We start from the raw sequence: 21,268 nt of genomic DNA on the forward strand, positions 1-21,268 counted from the left end.
GGTAACATTTGTCCATGTGCCAGGAATTGTGCCAAAGGCCCAAGGGAATACACAGTGGTTACTGAGGTATCCTCATTTTACAGATAAGTGAACTGCTTCCAGAAACTTGTCTGAGGTTCCCAAGATGGAGAGTGGAGGGAGGGGGCAGGAACTGGGAACCCAAATGGGCAGCTCCTGGCCTGCAAGTCCATCTCAGCTGCTGCCAAACTTGAAGACAGGCAGAGAGCTGCATGGACGGCACAGCTGGGATGGAGGAGCACTTGGCACCCTGTCCTCATTAAGTGCTCCCACAAAGACCCCATCCTAGATCCAAGTATGCCACCCTCAAAACCCCCTCCTGGGACCCAGCAGCCCTTAAGAACAACTGCTGTCCTCACTCACACCATCGCTCATGCTGGCTCTCCCAGCCTGAGACATCCATTCTCTTGCTTCTCAATCCTGCCCCCACACTTAAAGGTACAGGTTCAAATCCCGCTGCCTTCTCCATAAGGACACCCTCGGTTCCCCTAGTGCACTGTATCTAATCCTCTCCTCCTAGCACCTGGGACTCCCCAAACTGAAGCCCCTCAAAAGGACTGCCAAGAGCTAGTTACCCAGACCCCCCCCTACCCCCAGCAATGCTTCCCAGCCTGAATAGTTCCAGGTGAGGTGAGATCCACTCTCCTCACCCTGGAGGGAGGCAGGACCAAGAGGCTCCCCAGCCCACAGGCTGTAACTGTGAGGTGAAAGCACCCCAACTGCTGAGCGCCAGTCTCTGCTCTTCACACACAGAGTATCCAATGAAAATACATGCCCCTGGGAGATGACCTCTTCTCCAGAGACAGAGGCCATCCTCCTCCCAGAAGACAACCTCTCTAGTGACAAGTGACCCTGGGGTGGCAACTTCAGGACGGGGTACCAAACAAGCAGAGTGGCTCCCCTCTCTCCCAGCTTCCATCTCCCAGATTCCTTTCCTGCTTCTTCTCCCTTTCTCAAATGTTGTTAAATTTCACCAAGTTACCGATGGGTGCTTGAGGACTGTTCTTAGATTTTTTTTAAAATATCAAAATTAATCACATGGATTTAAAATATACATCCTCAAAACAGTGACATTTTGGCTTTTTGTCCAAATGTTCTATTAAAGGGGAAGCTGTTGAACCAAGACTTATGTCTACATATTTAAAGAAGGGATGAAATAGTAACATCGCTTTCTCTGGCCACCTGCCAAGAAAAATTTATGTTGTCAAAATAAAAGAGAACATGTTGTTTGCTCAATATATGAGCACACTGCTGAGCAGCTTAGAAACTGGGCCTCTTTTACCAAGCAGTTTAAATCATCTAATTTTATTTACTTTTAAAAATTTTTATCAGAGTATAGTTGATTTACAATGTTGTGTTACATTTCAGGTGTACAGCAAAGAGAATCAGTTATACATATACCCGCTCCTTTTTTAGATTCTTTTCCCATATAGGCCATTACAGAGTACTGAGTAGAGTTCCCTGTGCTATACGGTAGGTCCTTATTTGTTATCTATTTTATATATAGTAGTGTGTATGAGTCAGTCCCAATCTCCCAATTTATCCCTCCTCCCCCTTACCCCCGGTAACCCTAAATTTGTTTTCTTAAATCACCTAATTTTAAGTGTCTCTGTGAATGTTACCTTCATATATCATAGATTATCACCTCCTTGGAAACATCGGGGACCACAGCAATCTGTGTCTCTCAGTGTCATTTCATATATCATAGATTATCACCTCCTTGGAAACATCGGGGACCACAGCAATCTCTGTGTCTCTCAGTGTCATTTCATATATCATAGATTATCACCTCCTTGGAAACATCGGGGACCACAGCAATCTCTGTGTCTCTCAGTGTCATTTCATATATCATAGATTATCACCTCCTTGGAAACATCGGGGACCACAACAATCTCTGTGTCTCTCAGTGTCATTTCATATGTCATAGATTATCACCTCCTTGGAAACATCGGGGACCACAGCAATCTCTGTGTCTCTCAGTGTCATTTCATATGTCATAGATTATCACCTCCTTGGAAACATCGGGGACCACAGCAATCTCTGTGTCTCTCAGTGTCATTTGCAAGCTATGCCCACTCCTTCCTCCCTCGGGGGGTCCAATCACTCCCAGAACTTCTGCCACCTCTACACTGATGACTCCCACACCCACACCTGGAGGTCCAGCATGACCTTGCCCTCCCACTCTGGGTGGTGCTCACATAGCATCTTAGTCACATGTCGGGCAGGGACAAAAAAAAAAAAAAAAGAGAGGCCATCATGCTGAAACCAGAGATGGCTGCCTGAGGCTTCATTATATCACCCTCTGTTATCTGCACTTGTTTAAAAATTTCCATTATAAAGAGGCTTTTTTTTCTAAAGAGGATCCATCAGAACCTTGAGGAAAAAAAATTCAAAAGAGAGAAACAGTCAGTTAAAAATAGGAGTATTCATGAGAGATATTTTAAGTTCATCTGAAGGAAATAATTCCTTTTGTGGTGAAGGGAGAAGAAAAATAAAAGGGTTGCATCTCATTTACTTAAAGAATAAAAGCTACATAAGTTCCTTATAAACAAGCATCAAATTTAGCCATAAAATAATAAATGTAAAATACATGTCATTAGTCCCAAAGGTTAAATATTTATAGAGGATGGTATTTGTAACAAACCCACTTTGATCCTTTCACTGTTAAGACAAACAGATTTGATTCTGAAAACATCACCAGGCTTTTCACTGAACAATCTAGACCCAGACTTGAAGTTGGTTTTTGTTTTTTTAAAACAACTGTGTTACTCCCTGATCAGGACTCAAAAACACAAGAAGCACTTCAAGAAGCACTTGGGGGCTTCCCTGGTAGCGCAGTGGTTGAGGGTCCGCCTGCCGATGCAGGGGACACGGGTTCGTGCCCCGGTCCAGGAAGATCCCACATGCCGCGGAGCGGCTGGGCCCATGAGCCATGGCCGTTGAGCCTGCGCGTCCGGAGCACCGCAACGGGAGAGGCCACAACAGTGAGAGGCCCACATACCGCAAAAAAAAAAAAAAAAGAAGCACTTGGATGTTAAGTGCTTTTCAAAGAAAATAAACAACAACAGAATTCTAAAGCACAAATTATAAGCCTTAGCAGGTTAATGGTCCATGGACCATAAATATGGTCCATATTCATGACTGCAGTGGATTCAAACAATCAACATATGAGCTTTGCTGTGCAGGTTTTTTCCTATTATGCAGGGGGTGGGGATGAGGAGGGAACAAGCTAAGTGGGTTGCCATGGTTACAAAGATATTTAATGTCAGCTCAGGGACCAAAATCTACTTCAAGTTCTCCACATGGACCAGTCTCCCTTTTCAGTAAGTCAATCCCCAGCCCCCACAAGATTACTGTCCCCTGGGACAGTCCTTGCTGCTGCTCCCCTGGGGTCCTGTATCAATGTCATCGTCCACCTCAAAGCTCTCCCTCTGCAGTAGCTCCAGGCACAGGCTGCTCTTTCCCTCTCCGACAACTTCCTGAAAAGGTTCCATGTCTTGTCACGCCCCTTTGTTGTGCCTTGACCTTCCCAATCCCCTTCACCCCTCTAGAGCCTTCACAGTCCGCTGCCTCTCCTGACTTCCCAGAGCACCTAACACTGGTGGCCACCATCCTTACTCCCACCCCAAGTTCAAGACCATCCATCCCCTAACCCCAATTCTCTACTGGTTCTCTTGCATCTTGGCAGCCTTTGCTCCTGGCCTCATCCCCCAAAATGGGCACTCTCCACAGTTCTGGGTTCAAGCCTATGGTGGGTCTTCCTTCACCCTACACTCCTGTCTTCTGGACCCTCCTTCCACACCACTACAGCCTCCAAGTCCCGAGGTTAAGAAATGTTCCAACGTACCCCTATCTGTAGCTCACTTACTTCACACCTCCCTGAATTGGTTTCCAAATCTCATCCCATCCACTATCTTTTTCTCTCTCACTCCCCTGCAAATAAATCACACACACACTTTATTTTTTTTATGTACCACATCCTCTTTTATTTTTTTTAACATCTTTATTGGAGTATAATTGCTTTACAATGGTGTGTTAGTTTCTGCTGTATAACAAAGTGAATCAGCTATACATATACATATATCCCCAATCTCCTCCCTCTTGCATCTCCCTGCCTCCCACCCTCCCTATCCCACCCCTCTAGGTGGTCACAAAGCACCGAGCTGATCTCCCTGTGCTATGCGGCTGCTTCCCACTAGCTAGCTATTTTACATTTGGTAGTGTATATATGTCCATGCCACTCTCTCACTTTGTCCCAGCTTACCCTTCCCACTCCTCGTGTCCTCAAGTCCATTCTCTACGTCTGCATCTTTATTCCTGTACTGCCCCTAGGTTCTTCAGAACCTTTTTTTTTTTTTTTTAAGATTCCATTTTAATCCTGTACCGTCCTTGACCTGGTTTGGGCCCTCAGTTTTCCCCCAGCAAGACTGATGAAGTGACCTAATTCAACAAATATCAAGTACCTACTTAAACCAAGCGATGTTTCAAACAGACCACAAATAATGAAGTTATATGGCCAATTATCATAAGGTTGCTAAGGGCTTAGACGAAATATAAAGCACAGTACAGGGGATAAGGATGGGGACAGTCAGAGAAAGCCTCTCTTCTCAGAGGGAAGGTGGAGGGAAGGGGGCGAGACAATTCCAGGAAGAGGGAACAGCCAGTGTAAAGGCCAGAGGCTGGATAGCTCAAAGGCCAGTGTGGCTGCAGAGACTTGAGCTGGGGGAGAGGTAGGAGAGCCAGTGAACTGAGCCAAGGGCCTGACAGGTGACAGAGAACTTTGGCTTTACCACGAGGGAGACTAGGGGCCAGTGGAGGACTCTGAGTAGAGAAGTATGTAAAGCAATTTCAGATTTTAAATATCCCCCCAGCTTCCTTCTGAGAATAGACTGCTGTGGGGCAAATAGGAAGCAGAGAGCCCCATTAGGAGGCCGTAAAATGACCTGGAGCCATGTTCACACCCACCTCACGTCCACCTCTCTGGCTCAAGTCATCCTCCTAAACACAAGCCTGACCATGATATGTCACCACATCCTCTCCACAAGAACTTTCCATGGCTCCCCATCACCTCCGTAACTATCAAGTGTCACTTCTTCACATGGTCATCAAGGCTGCACTGTGTCCTATTACCCCTCCCTAAGCACCATGCCCTCCAAACCCACAGGATCACCTGCTGTTCCCCTGACACATTGCTACAAGCCTGCAATCCCCAACTGCCTCTGCCCTCCTTTCTCTGCCTCTAAAAGTTATTTATTCATCCATCAGGGCTAAGCCCAAACACAACTTCCTCAGGAGCCTTTCCTGGCTGACCCCAACACTGCACTCTTCTTGCACCTCTACCAGACAGCTCTTTCATCAGTTCCTGGTTAGAGTTCCCACCAGATTGCTAACTCCTTGACAGCAAGAACTGTGCCTGACTCATCTAGGAATACACAAGGGGCCAAGCACAGTGCAAGGCTTCCACTAAATGCTCAATCAACACATGCTGGCTAAATGGACAAACTGGCCCTTTTGTTATATATCTTCTTGAGGTCTTGTCGGGTGGAGGGGTGGGCAGAGTTGTCCAAGGACAGGTTTTCCCCCTTGGCTACTGTAATCTGGAGGACAGGGGTCCCTCTGATGGAGTCCCTGGGGACTCCATGGTACAATCACAAGTAGGGATGTGGGGATGGATCTGAACCCAGACGTTCAAAGTCTTCTGTCCTCTCAGCCAGGTATCTCTAGGAAGGCCCATACAATTTGCTTTACATTTGCCCAAAGCATTGGCAACATGTTTTTCCTAGTCTCATTCTAGAAGTATACAGATGTAGACAAAAGCACCTAGAAGGATCTCAACCCAGTTAACAGTAATTACAGTATTAAGAGATGGAATTAACTTTATTTTCTTTTACTTTATCTTGACTTTTTCCCTAAATAAACATAAGAAAAAAGTCTCTTAGAATGCCATAGTACCATAAAGTTACATTTAAAAAATGGTTCCAAAAATAAAAAGTTTTTAAAAAAAGAAAACAAAAACCACACACACTGGAGACATGAGACCACTGAATATACAATACCACTTACAGAGGAAGACTGTAAAAACTGAAGACATTTTAAATGGGTTGTATGAAGCATGCAATTAACAACTGACCCTGTGTTTTCACTTCTGAAATAATTATTTTACAAAACATAAAGTAGTAAAACATTGTTCTGGGCATCCTGGGCACTTACTGATGCCTCTTATCTAAATTAAACTCTTCCATGGGTTTCATAAACACGTGTAAACTAGCTGTCATCACTGCACCTTAGCTCACATCACACAGGTGACCAATCAGCTCTAAATGGAACATTTCAATGACTGTCACTTTATGACTTACAGAGGAAATGTCAATTAAAAACAATAGGAGGGGGCTTCCCTGGTGGCGCAGTGGTTGAGAGTCTGCCTGCCGATGCAGGAGACACGGGTTCGTGCCCTGGTCCGGGAGGATCCCACATGCCGCGCAGCGGGAGAGGCCACAACACTGAGAGGCCCGTGTACCGCAAAAAAAAATAATAATAATAGGGGATCAACTATCAACAAATAATATGTCTTATTTAAGCTGATGCTACATCAACAAAGTGTTGACTCAACAAAGATTTGGCTTCTAACTTTCTTCTTTTTTTTTTTTTTGCGCAGTACGCGGGCCTCTCACTGTTGTGCCATCTCCCGTTGCGGAGCACAGGCTCCGGACGCACAGGCTCAGCGGCCATGCTCACGGACCCAGCCGCTCCGCGGCATGTAGGATCTTCCCGGACCGGGGCACGAACCCGCGTCCCCTGCATCGGCAGGCGGACTCTCAACCACTGTGCCACCAGGGAAGCCCCCTGGCTTCTAACTTTCCATAAAAGACCTACACAACTTTTATAGTGAAATAGCATATTAAAACACAGAAGATACAGTTGTTTTAGTTACCATCTTTTTAAAGAAATAAAAGGGGGACAAAGGCACTGTGTGTATGTCAGGCACAATGCTAGGTATTTTAGGTGCATGATCAAATTAATTTTCTTAGCAAATCTGAGCTAGATTATCTCCCCTATTTCACTAATGAGGAAACTGGGGCTTAGAGTAATTTATCACACGGTAGCCACCGTCACACAGTAAGTGGCAAAAGTGGAACTCAAATCCAGGTCTGTTTCACAAAAGATTACACACTCTATAATTCTGGAAATGCCACTTACATGAAGTTCAAGAACAGGCAAAACCTATCTATGACGATATGCAGCACATCTAAGATGATATAACAAGTCAGAATAATGGTTCCCTTTAGGGGCTGGAGACTGACTGCAAAGGGGCACAGGGACCTTCTGGGGTACTGAAAACGTTTTCTTCTTGATCTGGTGGTGGACACACATTCATGAGCTGCACGCTTAATATTAGTGCACTTTACACACTTTACTGTATGCTACGCCTCAAGTTTAAAAAAAAAATCCTCATTTGATTGACTCCAAGTTCATGTTCTTTAACCACTAAACCATCATACCACTATTTGACAGAACCTGACCACACTCTAGAATTGATTCTCTTGGATAATCAGTTTTATAAAACATTCTGGTTAAGTGAAGTACATCCTAATCACATCAGAGTGAAGGCATATGAACAATAAGCTTATTTTTAAATGCCACAGAATGAACAGTAGAAAGTATCAATTTCCTTCCTACTGGGAATTTCCTGTCTGTAGCCACATCAGAATAAAAATAATTTTAAACCTTGCTCTAAAGGAATGTTCATAGATGCACAGAAAATAATTTGTAACAAAATTCTTAATGGGCTTCCCTGGTGGTGCAGTGGTTGAGGATCCGCCGGCCGATGCAGGGGACACGGGTTCGTGCCCCGGTCCGGGAAGATCTCACGTGCCGCGGAGCGGCTGGGCCCTGAGCCATGGCCACTGAGCCTGTGTGCCCAGAGCCTGTGCTCAGCAACAAGAGAGGCCGCAACAGTGAGAGGCCCGCATACCGCAAAAAAATAAAAAAATAAAATAAAAAATTCTTAAGAGTTATCTATGGAAGTACCTAAATAAAACTACACAAAATATTTCAAGACATACATTATAACTTTATTAACAATGTTGACCCTCAAAGGAAGTTTGAATTTTGTTACAAAAACTAAGACAAGGCAAGAAGACAAAGCTGGTGGGCAAAGTGCATAAATCTCACAGTAGAGACAACACAGTGAGTGTAAGAATCTCAAAGCAGAGTTATAACAAACAGAAAACTCAAATAACTTTTCCCAGCAGTAAGGTGATTGTGCCACATATGCCCTAATAACTAATTCTCCATCGAGTAGCAAGTTCTTCCCACCAAAGCTTTGTTCAGACTAGCAAAAGCCTCATCATCAGCTGGTGATGATGAAATCATTACATCATTTCGCTCAAAGCCTCACCCCACACATACATATATCTCTTAGTGGTAATTGTCTCTCCTGAGAGAGGAATTTATTCATCCACAATTTGGAGACATATTTGGCAAGCACCTAGTTACAGTTTTACCACCTTTGGGGAAGTGGGGAGGGACAGCTGGATCCACACCTGCTGAGTGTATGGTCTTTACTGGGTGCTTTTGAGTATGCAAGCCAAGAAACCCAACCTTCAAATTCAGAGCCGAGTTTAATTCATGTTTTAACATTCTGTACACACCAAAAGTGCCAGGCAGGGCTTCCCTGGTGGTGCAGTGGTTGAGAGTCTGCCTGCTAATGCAGGGGACATGGGTTCGAGCCCTGGTGTGGGAGGATCCCACATGCCGCGGAGCAGCTAGGCCCGTGAGCCACAACTACTGAGCCTGCGGGTCTGGAGCCTGTGCTCCACAACAAGGGAGGCTGCGATGGTGAAAGGCCCGCGCACCGCGATGAAGAGTGGACCCTGCTTGCCACAACTAGAGAAAGCCCTCACACAGAAACGAAGACCCAACACAGCAAAAATAAATTAATTAATTAATAAACTCCTACCCCCAACAACAACAACAACAACAAAAAGTACCAGGCAATTGACTGAAATGATTTTAGTTTCTCCTGAGCATTTGCATATAAGACCAAAAGGCATTTATGAGAATTTTTCAGTATTGATAACTTATGCACCACTATGGGGCATGTGCAAGATTACATAACCAAATATTATCCCAGATGCAATAATTTCAATGTTTATAAAAGTAACCATTTATATTTATTAATTTTTAAAGTCCTTAACAAACTGCTCAATAAAACTGTCAAAAAAAAAAAAACCTAAGTAGAGTCAAATATTGTAGCTATTAAGCAAGCTAGAATGAATGAAAAGCACTGACCCAGTATGTTAAGAACAGAGTGTGCTTTAAGTACATTCACAGCTCTGGTTCAGCATTCCTAAATTATGGTTGGAGGGGAAAACAAAACAAAACAAACAAACAAAAAACCCCAGCATTGTCGGAAAACATTAAAACTTAAAAGTTTTGAAGGGGAGCAAAATATGCCACCCCAAGATATGTCACTTTGACACAATGACTATTTTGAATTAAAGTTACTTGAGAAAACAGCCAGTGTAAGGACATTCTGATCCCCCTTTGTCCCCCTGAAAACAGGAGATAAATCTTCCGTAGGAAGGTACCCTCCCCTGCACCAGGAGGGTAGAAGGCATTCTTATCACCAGAGATAGGGAATTCAGGGCTGAGAAGCCTGCACAAACCTTGTTACTTCTTCACTCATCAGTCACCCTAAACCCAAACCCCTTTGTTTTGTCAGTTCTTCACAAATGTATTTGTTTCTTTGTCTCTTTAAAAGGTATGAAAGCTGCCTGCTTTGGTCACTTCTTTGAGTCGCATATTTTTATCCTTGTACATATGAAATTTGTTTTTCTCCAATTAATCTGTCTTATGTCAATTTAATTATTAGATCAGCCAAAGAACTTGGAGGGGAAAAAGAGAAAAGTTTTCCTCTCCTACAGTTTCAAAGTTTGAGAAACAAAGGATTCACTTATCCCTGCATCAGCTGAAAAAGCCCCACACATTTGTATCCAGAACATCTTAGCTTTATACCAACAATGCACCGGGTAAAGCAAAATGATTAACTTTTTTGGGTTCTCATTCATTTCCTAATGTAACTTTTTTTTTTTTTAAGCCATGCATCTGGGCAAACTGTACAGTGAAAAATCCACCACGAATTATCAGTTCCACTTTCCTATTTTTAGCAAACCTTTAGTATCTTAGAATTAGAGGAATCTAAATTGTGGGCTTTTTTTTAAAACAAGGAAATTTTCAAAATTACAAGCCACCTATATATACTCAACTCTCCATCCAGGAAACCCAGGGAAAAAAATTCATATTTTTTACAAGCATATTATGTTTATTTTCCTCAAAAGATTACCTCATTCCCTGGATTTTAAAAACTATCTGCCATCTGCCAAATTTGGCTGATTTCAGTCTCCAACAAATCTAAATGGTTACTGTTTTTGGTAAGGGGAAGTTGGTGCCTGGAGGAACTTCTCTATTGATTACACAATGACCATCACTTATTAAGCACTTCTTAACACCCCCCCCCCCACGCCATGATGCAGAGCTAGGAGTTTGGCAAACATTATCCTATTTGTCCTCAAAAACAATCCTGTAGAGCAGACACTACCATCCCAAAACCAGACATGGAAAATGAGGCAGGGATGATAAACAACTTGTCCAAGGTCACAGAACAGTATGTGGCGGAATCAAGACCAGTGAACAGTGAAGGTGGGAACTCAGAACTCTTATGGAGAATTAGGCCTGCATCATACACATGCCATCTGCACAAAAACTAAATGAAGAGCAGTGAGCCCCTACTGCAGGAAGATTCCCAAGGGAAAAAGCAGTAGCCCAAACCGAAAAAGTACTTCCGAATGGCAGATCTAAAGATAAAGACATTTGTTGGGCCTCCCTGGTGGCGCAGTGGTTGAGAGTCCGCCTGCCGATGCAGGGGATACGGGTTCGTGCCCCGGTCTGGGAGGATCCCATATGCCGCGGAGCGGCTGGGCCCGTGAGCCATGGCTGCTGAGCCTGCGCGTCCGGAGCCTGTGCTCCGCAACGGGAGAGGCCACAACAGTGAGAGGCCCGCATACCACAAAAAAAAAATAATAATAATAATAAAGATAAAGACATTTGTAAAGGCTTGGCAGTAGGAAAAGGTTTACTCAAGTAGAGTGCTATAGGGCTCCCGAACTTCCCCGGTCTTAAAATCCAATCTGACTTAAGAGCACAGGGACTCTGCGCAACATTCTCCCAAATTCCACCAGTCTTAATAACCTCTATTCAAAAGAAACAGAAAGGACTTCCCTGGTGGTGCAGTGGATGGGAGTCCACCCGCCAGTGCGGGGAACTTGGGTTCGAGCCCTGGTCCGGAAGGAGCCCACATGCCGCGGAGCAACTGAGCCTGCGCTCTAGAGCCCGCGAGCCACAACTCCTGAGCGCACAACTACTGAGCCCACAAGCCTAGAGCTCGTGCTCCGAAACAAGAGAAGTCACCTCAATGTGAAGCCGGCGCACCCCAACAAAGACCCAACGCAGCCAAAAATATAAATAAATAAATTTTTAAAATAAATAAAAAGAAAACAGAAGAGGGAACTAGGGCAGTGGGAAGAAGTGACCGCCCAGCCCTATCCTTCCTCTGGGGCAGCTGTCAGATAACACATGGGGGAGACCACGCAATGGCTTGGGTTGAGAGCCCTAGGACTGGGCTGGGTCGCCGCCTTTCTAGTCCCATTCTTGGCCCTGTCGGCCACCTCTTTAACCAACCCATTACCTCCCTGGAGCAAAATTACACCGGAAGGATCTGTTATAACAAGTAGAAGCCCATATTCACCAACTGGCTTTGCAATCTGAAATCTACAGCAAGGCTCCAACAGGGGAGCGGCAAGAGAATATGGTATAATTGTTCCAAACTACCGTTCTACGAAGTTGGGGAAGTTCAGGAGGCCATGGGGGGGCAGGGGAGAAAAGACAAACATACCACCCCTACGTTTTAAGAAGGAGAGGGAGCCTCCTCGACAACCTAGGTTTAAAACGTATATATTATTTTCAGAGATGAGCTTTCACGCTGTGACACTTGTGGGGAGTATCTCGGCTGCTCCTCCCCACTTGATGGGGAGCCAGTAGGTTCTGGGGCTCCCCAGCCCTGAGTGGAAAGCACTGTGGCCTAGAAATTAAGGTGACTCAGTTTTATTGCCTCCAGAAGGGTCCGCCTGCCGTCCCGGGGCAGCCGTCAGAACCCGCGCCCGCAGCCCTCGAGGAGTCCGCCCCGAGCAGCCCCACGTCCACCCTCCACTCCAGGTGTTTCTCAGAGGCCGGCTAGACACGCTCCCGCAGCACCCACCCTTCCCCCTCCCCAGGTTTCGGTCAAGTAGCCGGGTTAATCATTCAACGCGGGCGCTGTGGAATATTTTTGTAGAGGTCAAAGCAAAAGGTTCTTCCTAAGTTTCACAGAAACCAGCCTTTAGGGACCCTGAGGTAACAGTGGCAGGCGGATGGGGTTGGGGAGCGACTGCTGGCGGCCCTGTAGCTCACAGAACACCTGATCTCCCCATGCGGCACGGCAGGCAGCGCAGTGCGAGGGTGGGGTGCGGGGGTGTAGCGCGAAATCCAGCAGGGCCCCCTCCCCAAAACGCCTGTGCAACCCAGATGAGGACGCCAGGCCTCAGACGCCCCTTCCCAACGCCTGCATCACCCCGGCGCGCGCTTCCCCGGAAGTTGGGGTGCAGTGGGGAGGCGGAGATGTTCCCGGGTCCCGGGGTGTGTGTGTGTGTGTGTGGAGTGGGGCAGGAAGCTCAAAAAACAGGCTGCCGCGGGTTGCGTTATCCTCTTCCTCTAGGGTAAGGAAGGTGGCGGGGGGCCGAGGGGGAGGACCGGGACACCTAAACGCCGTAGGAGCCACCTAGAGACTGCTTCCTGCTCTGGGGCGCCAGTACGAAGCCGGAACCGGCGAGGAACGGGGCTGTGGAGGGAGCGAGGATGGGCCAGTGGAGGGGGAGCCGGGGACCAGAGAGCTAGGAGGGCGCAGAGCCGGCCTGGGGAGGAGGGAGGCGGCGGGAGTGCACACCCGCCCGGCCCTACCTTGTCCGGGAGCAGCTCCTGCTCAGCGGGGCGGGGGCGGGAGATCGCGGCTGCATCCACGACCCGGCCGCTCCGCGCGGCTCAGCCCGGCGACCGCCGCCGCTCTCGCTCCATGCGTTGCGCCCGCGATGGGCGGTCGGGTGGTGTCCGCGGTGGGACGGCTCCGCCTCGGCCTGGCCCCGGCTCGGCTCAGCTCCGGCACTTGTTGCCACCGCCGCCACAGCGCCTCACTCCCGGCTCCGGCTTCGGCTCCCGGCGCCGCCGTCGCCGCCTCAGGGCTCCCCGGCCCGGTCCCGCCCCCGCCCCCGCCTCACGGGCCAATCAGGTCCGGCACCGCCCCTTACGTCACCGCCCCCGCCAGGCCCGCCGCCCCGCGCCCCGAGTTTGGGGAAGGCACAGCTCGAGTTTGTCCGGCGGTGGATGCGCGGGACCCGCGTAGGCTGGTTCTCCTCTTGGCATCCGGGGACCCTCCGGGCCCTCACCTGGAAAGCAAAGGCTTAAACTGGGGGAAGGGGACCCCAAGAACTAGACCGTCGGGGAAAAAGAGCGGCTCGAAGTTCAAAAGAACTATTTTCCAACTCCAGTCTAACCTAAATCCCTCTTGTTGTCGCCCCTCTTTCAGTACATCTGATGTTGGGAAAATAAGCACATGGCCTGGTGAGGACTCCAGTGGCGTCTTCTGGCCGGAGTCAGTTTGTGACGGGTCCTAGACCGAACCCCGGCCGCCAAGTGCTTGGGCAGATGTGTCCCCGCAAAACCCAGGGTTCCACCATGGAAGATGGGGGTAGCTAGGGGGAACCAGAGCCAAAATGGGACTTGACCATTGCTCTCTGCCCATCCAGTAGCTGCCGCCACCTCTTAGGTGCCCAAATGACACCTACTTGACACTGCCATGCCATCTTCGGTTTTATGAAGCCGCCCAGAACATGGGGAGAGAGGAGTTTTAGTTCTCTTTGTGGTGTCCTGTAGAGGGTTTCCTCGAGGTTCCAAGCGAGTATCCGGAAGCCAGAAATGCAAGGTGCCCAGACGCTGGGCCTCGAACCCGCGTCGCGGCCCAAGGGACAGGGCGGACCCTTGGGCAGATACCTAGGTGCAGCCTTAATGGTTGAACAGTGACATACATTTCCCCCGCAGGATGGGGACTTGGCGCTAACCACACCCAGCCGCTGGAATTCCGGGGACCACGACGCACCCTCCTATCCCAGCGCCCCCGCCGGCTCGCCAGGGCACTGCATTCTTAGATGAGTCCAAGTTGCTGCTGACACAACTTTGAGGGCCCCAGGTAAGCCCGGCGCGACCGGATGGAGAGGTTGCCCTGGCTTGAAAGGCCCAGTGCAGTGCAGTCAGCTCCTTTCCCTTGCTCTCCGCCGGGAGGTAAGCCTGGCCAGAGGCGCACTTGAAAACTCCCGTCTCTTGGTATTTATTTATCTCTCCACGAAGAAAGCAATCCCCTTTAGATAATCAGACTAAGGAATTAAGAACACCACACCCTCAATTATTTGCATTTTTCAGAAGGCTTTCTGAGGTGGAATTAGTTGAAAGAGAAGGAATTGCTAAAGTAGTAATTTCAGGCACCTTTGAGCTCAGCCTACTCAACTATGGGCCCTTACTCTTAATCCAAACTCAGAGTGAAAAAGAAGAGCAGGTGGACGCACTGCTGGATGCACTGAGCCACGTGGGTAAGGTCCTCTAGAAACAGGAATTCTGAGTCACATCTGGGAAAGTTTTGATTTGCAGCCTTCAGTCCTTTTTGCTTTTATGTTGATCACATGATTCTCCTAAGACTGGGATGTAAAGTCCAAACAGTCAGATATTTGTGTACTCATAGAAAAACATCTGGAAGGATACAGACAGGCTGTTAACCACCATTACCCCAGATGTGGGATTGGGGTTTCAGAAGGAGGGGAGATGAGTTTTATACCCTTATTGACTTTGAGTTTTGTTTTTTTCCAGTTATATTAACTCTCATAATTTAGAAAACTAATGAAACATTTTTAAAGAAATAAAGATATTAGAAATTCTTTTAAGAACTCTTCAGAGTGTATAAATTAATAAACAAATGAAGCCTGAGTCTTTCATTCTGTGTCAAAATAATTAATCCTGAGTCCGTGTTCCTTGGTTTAAATAAAAATATCTCTGGCAGCTCTTCTGATCTTTAAATGCTGTGAGGGGACAAGACTGACATCTGAAGATTTTTTTCTGCCATCAGATCAGTATATTGTTTCTACACATATGCCTTCCCTTTAAATGCACTCCCACTAGCCACAGACATACTTTCAGGGACTGCCAGCCAAGGGGTTTTAGTAAAGGAACTGCTATAATGTCAGCTGGCAACCAACAAGGAAATTAAGCTGTGTCCTCTGCAGCTGCCAAAAGCTGCCCAGGCCCTGAAATTTAAAAATAAGGGCATTCTCTTCATAGTGCCATTAATTAATGCAGCTGGGAGTGTATCTGTAAATGTTACACTGTGTCTTTGGGGGAATTACTCAATGCTGAATTCCACTATTCCGCTAAATTACTCCATGCGAAATGCACATTTGGCTGCAGTCTCTGCTCTTGGACCATCATGAGTAGGTAAAGAGGTATTGTTCATTTATTTAACAAATATGTGTTGACCACCTACTAGGTGCATGGCACAGGGCTAGGCACTGAAGTGGTGAACGTAGCAGACACACTCTTCCCTCTTGGAGCTCACAGTCTAGCTGGAGAGAAAGGAGCTTAGCAATTAAATGCACTATCAATTGTATAATTACAGTTGTGATATTGGCCAAAGGGAGTGCAAGGTAGAGGGACCATTTGTCTGGGGAGTCCAAGGGGAGGTGACATTGAGCTCTGAAGGGTGAGCAGGATTTACTCAGGCAAAGAGGAGAGGCGAGTGGAAAAGAGTTCCTGGCAGGTTCACACTACGAAGGGGGGTGTGGTTGAGGAGGAGGTTGGAGAGGTAGGCAGAGACTAGATCATCCAGGGTGTAAGATCACCCTGACTGCAATGTAAAGAATGAATAGGGAAGGGGGAGGAGGGGGTGGAGGGATAGTTAGGAAGCTGCTGCTGTAATATAAGGGAAAGGGCTGTTTGTCTAAGCAGTTGAGCAAATGGAGAGAAGTAGATACCAACAAAACCTGGTGATTGCTTGGCTAGGGAGGAATCAAGGAGAAGTCCCAGGTCTCTGCTTCTTCAACCAGATGGATGGTGGTGCCGTTTTCTTAGTTGGGGGACCCTCAGGGAAAGAGGATTGAGAAAACCTTGCCAAGGTTCACATTTGGTCAAGGTGGGTTTGAGATGTAAGATGTCCAAGTGGAGATGTTGAGTAGATGTTTGGCTGTAGGGTCTGGTTCTCTGTGGAGAGGCTGGGGATGAAGTAGCTGGTATAGAGGCAGCAATAAAGTCCCGAGAGTGAGATGGTGTCCTAGGAGAGTATAGAGTTCTATCAGAAGAGGGCCTAGGACTGAGCCTGATGAACCCTTATCTAAAGGCTGGCCAGAGGCAAACTATCTGGCAGAGGTGAAGGAGCAGCCAGAGAGGCAGGAAAAAAAAAACCTAGGAGTTCGGGAAGTGGGGTCATGGAGCCAGGGAAAGGATATGTCGTAAAGAGGCAGTAGCCAACAACACTCAAAATGGCTGAGAGACCAAGGGAAATGAGGCCTGAATATATCCACCAGACTGGGTGACCTTGGTGTCATTGGGACTTTTACAGAGCAGTGACTGGTGGAGTGAAGGGATGAAAGATAAACTGGAGTGTATTGAAAAGTGCGTGAGAAGTGGAGAAATGAAGAAAGGTACTGACTACAGGCAAATCTTGAAAGGGTTGACTGTGAAGGGTCAGAGATAGAAATAGCTGGAAAAGAATGTTTTGTCAGCAGTGGGTTTATCTTAGTTTATATTTATTTATTTTAGGGTGGAATAAATTGAATGTGTTTAAATGCCAATGGGGAAGACCTTATAGAGAAGAGGAAGAGAAAGGTACAGCAGGGGAAGGATAATGGACAATAAAGGTGGGTCCTGTGACCATGGGAGAGGATGGAACCAGAATCTGGGTGGAAAGGCTGACCTCATGCAGGAGGTCACCTCCTCTATTATAACAGCCAGGGCGCGGTTGGAGGTCAACTGAACCAGGCAGGTTTGGTATGGGACATTGACTTCCTCTTACTCTGGGGAGGAGACTGGGAGTGGGGCAAGAGAGGTGAGGGATTTGAAGAGAATGGAGAACGTTTGACACAGTCATTGCAGAAGGTGAGAAGGTTGAGATGACCAGAGGTACGGCAGGATGGCAAGGCAGGCTGGCAACCCTCCTAAGGTTGGTGGCTTGAACTTGTAAGGTGCCCTTTGGTCCTCCTCTGTGATTTCCTCCAGCAGAGCTCAGCTGTCTGCTCTGGTGCAGGCTCAGATGAAGGAATTGCTAGGGCAGAGGAGCAAATGCCTTTTGCCAAGGAATTGAGAACCTTGGCAAAAGTGGGGTTGACATGATGCGTGATCAGAGAGAAAGGACAGAAGTCAGTGGGCTGGAAGGGTCAAAGGGGTCAAAGCTCAGTCATGCTGGAAGGAGAGGGGGTTGAGTCAGAGATTTTGGATGCTTAAGTTTGTGGTTCAGGAGGTGGAGAAATTTAGGACAATGACAAAGCCAGGATGTGATGGGGGAGAGTAGAGGAGAAAGTCACTGGAGAATATAAGGTCAGAGATGGAGAGGCAGGGTACTGGGTGGGTCATCTGTGTGGTTAGTGAAGCCATCCAGGAGCATGTGGGCAAGAATTGGGGTCAGGGTCATGGTGTGAAGGCCATGGCACCAAGAGCTAAAGTCTTAAGAGAGTGAGGAAGAGGGCGTGACCAGGAGTTCAGAAGATAGGAACTCCTAGGAAGGGGAGGGCACTGTGGGCTGATGGCAGGATAGAGGATGCGTGAGGGAATGACACTGAAAGCAGGAACCAGTGGCCCAGTCGGTTTTGCCCCAGTTGTCTCTATGAAGCCTGACCCAGGAGCTCTGCAAGCCAGGGCCACATCCCCCTGACTAACTTCTCCTCCCCAAGATTCCCATCAGGGAGAAAGGCATGTGGAGGCCTCCCTTCCTCCTCCCCCTCTTTTCCACTGGGGGCTTTTTTGTCCACCAAATGAACCCCTACAGGGCACTGGCTGATTGGCTGTCAATCAGGAATCTCAGGCTTGTCTCACCTCTGCTACACACCTTCTGTCTTCCTCAGGTGGGCTGTTGACCCCTTCTGTCTCAGCTTCATTGTCTGTAAAATGAGGACGCTAAAATACTCACCCCTCTCAGGGCAACTGTAAGGAATAGAGGAGATAACTTAAGTAAAAACACTTTCTAATCTGTAAAGCACTGTAGGAATGTGAGTGATTTCCCTTGTTCAGAAGCCCCTCACATACACCCACATCTCTCCCAGGAGCCCTTCCCAAAAGATTGTGAGTCCCTGCTCCAGAGGAAGCTGTAATCTTGCCCCGGAGACAGGACAAACACACACAAAACAATTAGAGAGGAATGCACAGCTGTGTCTGATTAAGTGCTAAATTGTAAGGTGCAGACAATAAGAGCTCTGAGCTCAGACAAGGGAACAATTTGCCAGAGTTGGGAAAGTCTGGGAGGCTTCCTGGAGAAGGTGGGGTGGAAGGGGCCCAGACTGATCACTTGTCCTGAGAATATTTGCAAATATGCCCATTCCTTTGTGGCTGCAAAGTTGTCAGTCTGACATGGGTCTACGAAAAGTTTCCAGGTCAAGCGTTTTGTCTTGGTGCCCCTGCTTCTGTTGTCACTCCTATAGCCCTGCTCCCCTCTCAGTCACAGACCTGTGCTCCCCCTAGCTGGTTGGGCAGCCTGGGCTACACGATGGATCCTATGTGCTTTGCCCTGGGCCTTTCATGTTTGGGTCTCTCATGTCACCACCCATTTCCTGGTGAAACAGAGGTTGATCTTCAGCAAGTTTCCTGTGCCCTGTTTGGTGCCAGCACACACCTGGTATTTTTGCCCAGCCAGACTGCGGGCTTTTGAGCAAGGAGTCCTGGATGCCCCTCCTTCTGCCATCTGCCTCATGGCACCTGGTCAGCCTAGGGCACCTGCATGTCCATAGAACAAAAGCCCTGAGCCAGTTCCCACACCTGCCTCCTTTGCTTTTTACTGCCTTTGCCTCATTGTCCAGAAGCACCCAGCAACCTGCCGTTCAGATACAGGCCCCACAGAGCTGCCCCCCGAAAACCCAAGACCTGCAACGCCAGAGCTGGCTTCCACCTCCTTTGTTATATTGAAGCCAACTCCTGCAGCCCTCTGGACACTGTTCAGAATGAGGGCCTTCCTCCTCAGTGGCTAGCCCCCATGGCCTGGTTGGTGCCTCTGCCCTGGACCTCCCTCCTCCCTTTACCACAGGCCTGGAAAAGATCCCAGCATGCCACAGAACCAAGCGCACAGGGGTAGCATCAGAAGCAAAAATCCCCAAATCTTATAGATGCTGTGGACGCAGGTTTCTTCAAAAGGATCGCAGTGATTGGCTAGTCTGTTAATCAGTTCCAGTTGGGGCCATGAAAACAATAGCCACCTTCTGTCAATAGCTAAAATATTAATTTCTGATGGAAAGGGTGAAATTCTTAGAATTCTAGTCCAAATCCCTTGGAACTTGCAACTGAGAAAAAGAAGGCCCCAAAAGTAGTTTTCTGGAGGCCAAACACCTGATACTAGAGATAATATCTTAAATGTTGACAATTAAGTCACATGTTAAAAATCACCTGACTCCTAAAGCAGACCCTTTCTCCCAAGGTTACTTTGACTTTGCAACAGCAGAAAAACATAAAACCTCATTATCAGATGCAGATGCTAGAAACCAATGTCATGATTCCCAGGGGATTTGTTCCACAGCCCACAGAGTCCTGATGCAGGAAAAACTCCGAATTCCCAGGTGAGTAAAGTCTAGCTTGTTCATGACATTGTGGTGATGTATAAGGTCAGCAGTTTGAAGGGGCACAAAGAGTCATCTCTATTAAGGGCATCATGTTGTTTAGGGAACGGAACTCTTGTTAAAGAGAAATGCAAAATCATATTCTCAATTATTATCAAACTCCAAAATTACATTCAAGAGGAGAGGCCCATAATTGCAGCATCAAGCATGAGAGAGTGCCATTAATACGATTATCAGGGCATAACCTATTAGAGAACTTAATGCCTCTTTGCTGGCATCATCCTTTGTAAAGCTTCCCTGGGTCTGGAAACTCTCTCAGTTGTAAACACAACTGTTACACAACAGTGATTTCCAAGGGGCATAACAAAGATCTGCTGGCCTTCACCAAAAGTCAAAGTTGCCTGGCTAAGAAGAACGGAGAACATTTCTGAAAATGAAAACTCACCTGCCAACTCTAGGAGTTATTGAGAAAGGAAATACATCTAGCCCTGAGTCCTCTCCAGCCCTGCAGCAATTCAGTCATAGGTGTACCTGTCACCTGGAGATATGCATGTGGCACCTTAAATGGACATAGGAGATTAAGTTTTGGCTGCTGCTGGTAAAAAATCATGGTATGGAAGCCAACAAACCCAGGTTCAAATCCTACTTTCAGATCAAGCCCTGTGTGTCCTCATGGGTATTGTAACACCTATCTCAAAGAATTTCCAGGAAGGGAAATTAAGTCACTTATGACCAAGTGCCTGCAGACACTTTGTGCTTAATAACTGTTTGTTTCTCCCTTGGCCTTGGCAGTGAGACCAAGTCCTCACCAGGACGAAGTTCAGGTAGTATCTTGGCATAGAATCCTGGGGATTATCAATCTTTGTCCTGGGAGCCCATAGGAGAAATTACTGTCTGTCTTCACTCCCAAAAGTTCAGACATCATCAATCATTATCACCATGTAGAATGGAAAGATCAATTGGCTGTCCCTGAAAGGAGCCACCTGATTTGTCTTTAGGAATCAGTGACTTATGAAGCTCACGTGGCAAATTGTCTCACAATAAAACCACCACCAGGAGGGGCAGGGCCTCCTCCTTAAACATGACAGAGAAATCTGAGAGCAATGGACCTCATGGATAGTCTTCAAAGGGAAGCAGTCTACATGGAACAACGTGGGTGAATCTCAAAACCACATCTTTCATGTTGAATGAAAGAATTCATGCACCAAAGAATATATATGACATTCAAGAAGACATGAAAACTAATCTATGGTGGTAGAAATCAGAACACTAGTTGCCTTGGGGATAAGGAGAGAATTAACTGGAAA

The 21,268-nt window shown here is 47.3% G+C and overlaps 1 protein-coding gene across 1 annotated transcript in view; it reads right to left on the reverse strand.

The window, feature by feature from the left end:
- The window catches only part of B3GNT2 (UDP-GlcNAc:betaGal beta-1,3-N-acetylglucosaminyltransferase 2), a gene marked incomplete at its 3' end in the record, with an annotated part of 30,260 nt that extends 16,965 nt beyond the window's left edge, over positions 1–13,295 (reverse strand). Inside the window, exon 1 of the mRNA XM_079721464.1 lies at positions 13,072–13,295. The remainder of the gene's footprint in view (positions 1–13,071) is intronic.
- Between the last annotated feature and the right edge of the window lie 7,973 nt (positions 13,296–21,268).

This window comes from Hyperoodon ampullatus (assembly GCF_949752795.1).
Source record: "Hyperoodon ampullatus genome assembly, chromosome: 15".
Lineage (NCBI taxonomy): Eukaryota > Metazoa > Chordata > Mammalia > Artiodactyla > Ziphiidae > Hyperoodon > Hyperoodon ampullatus.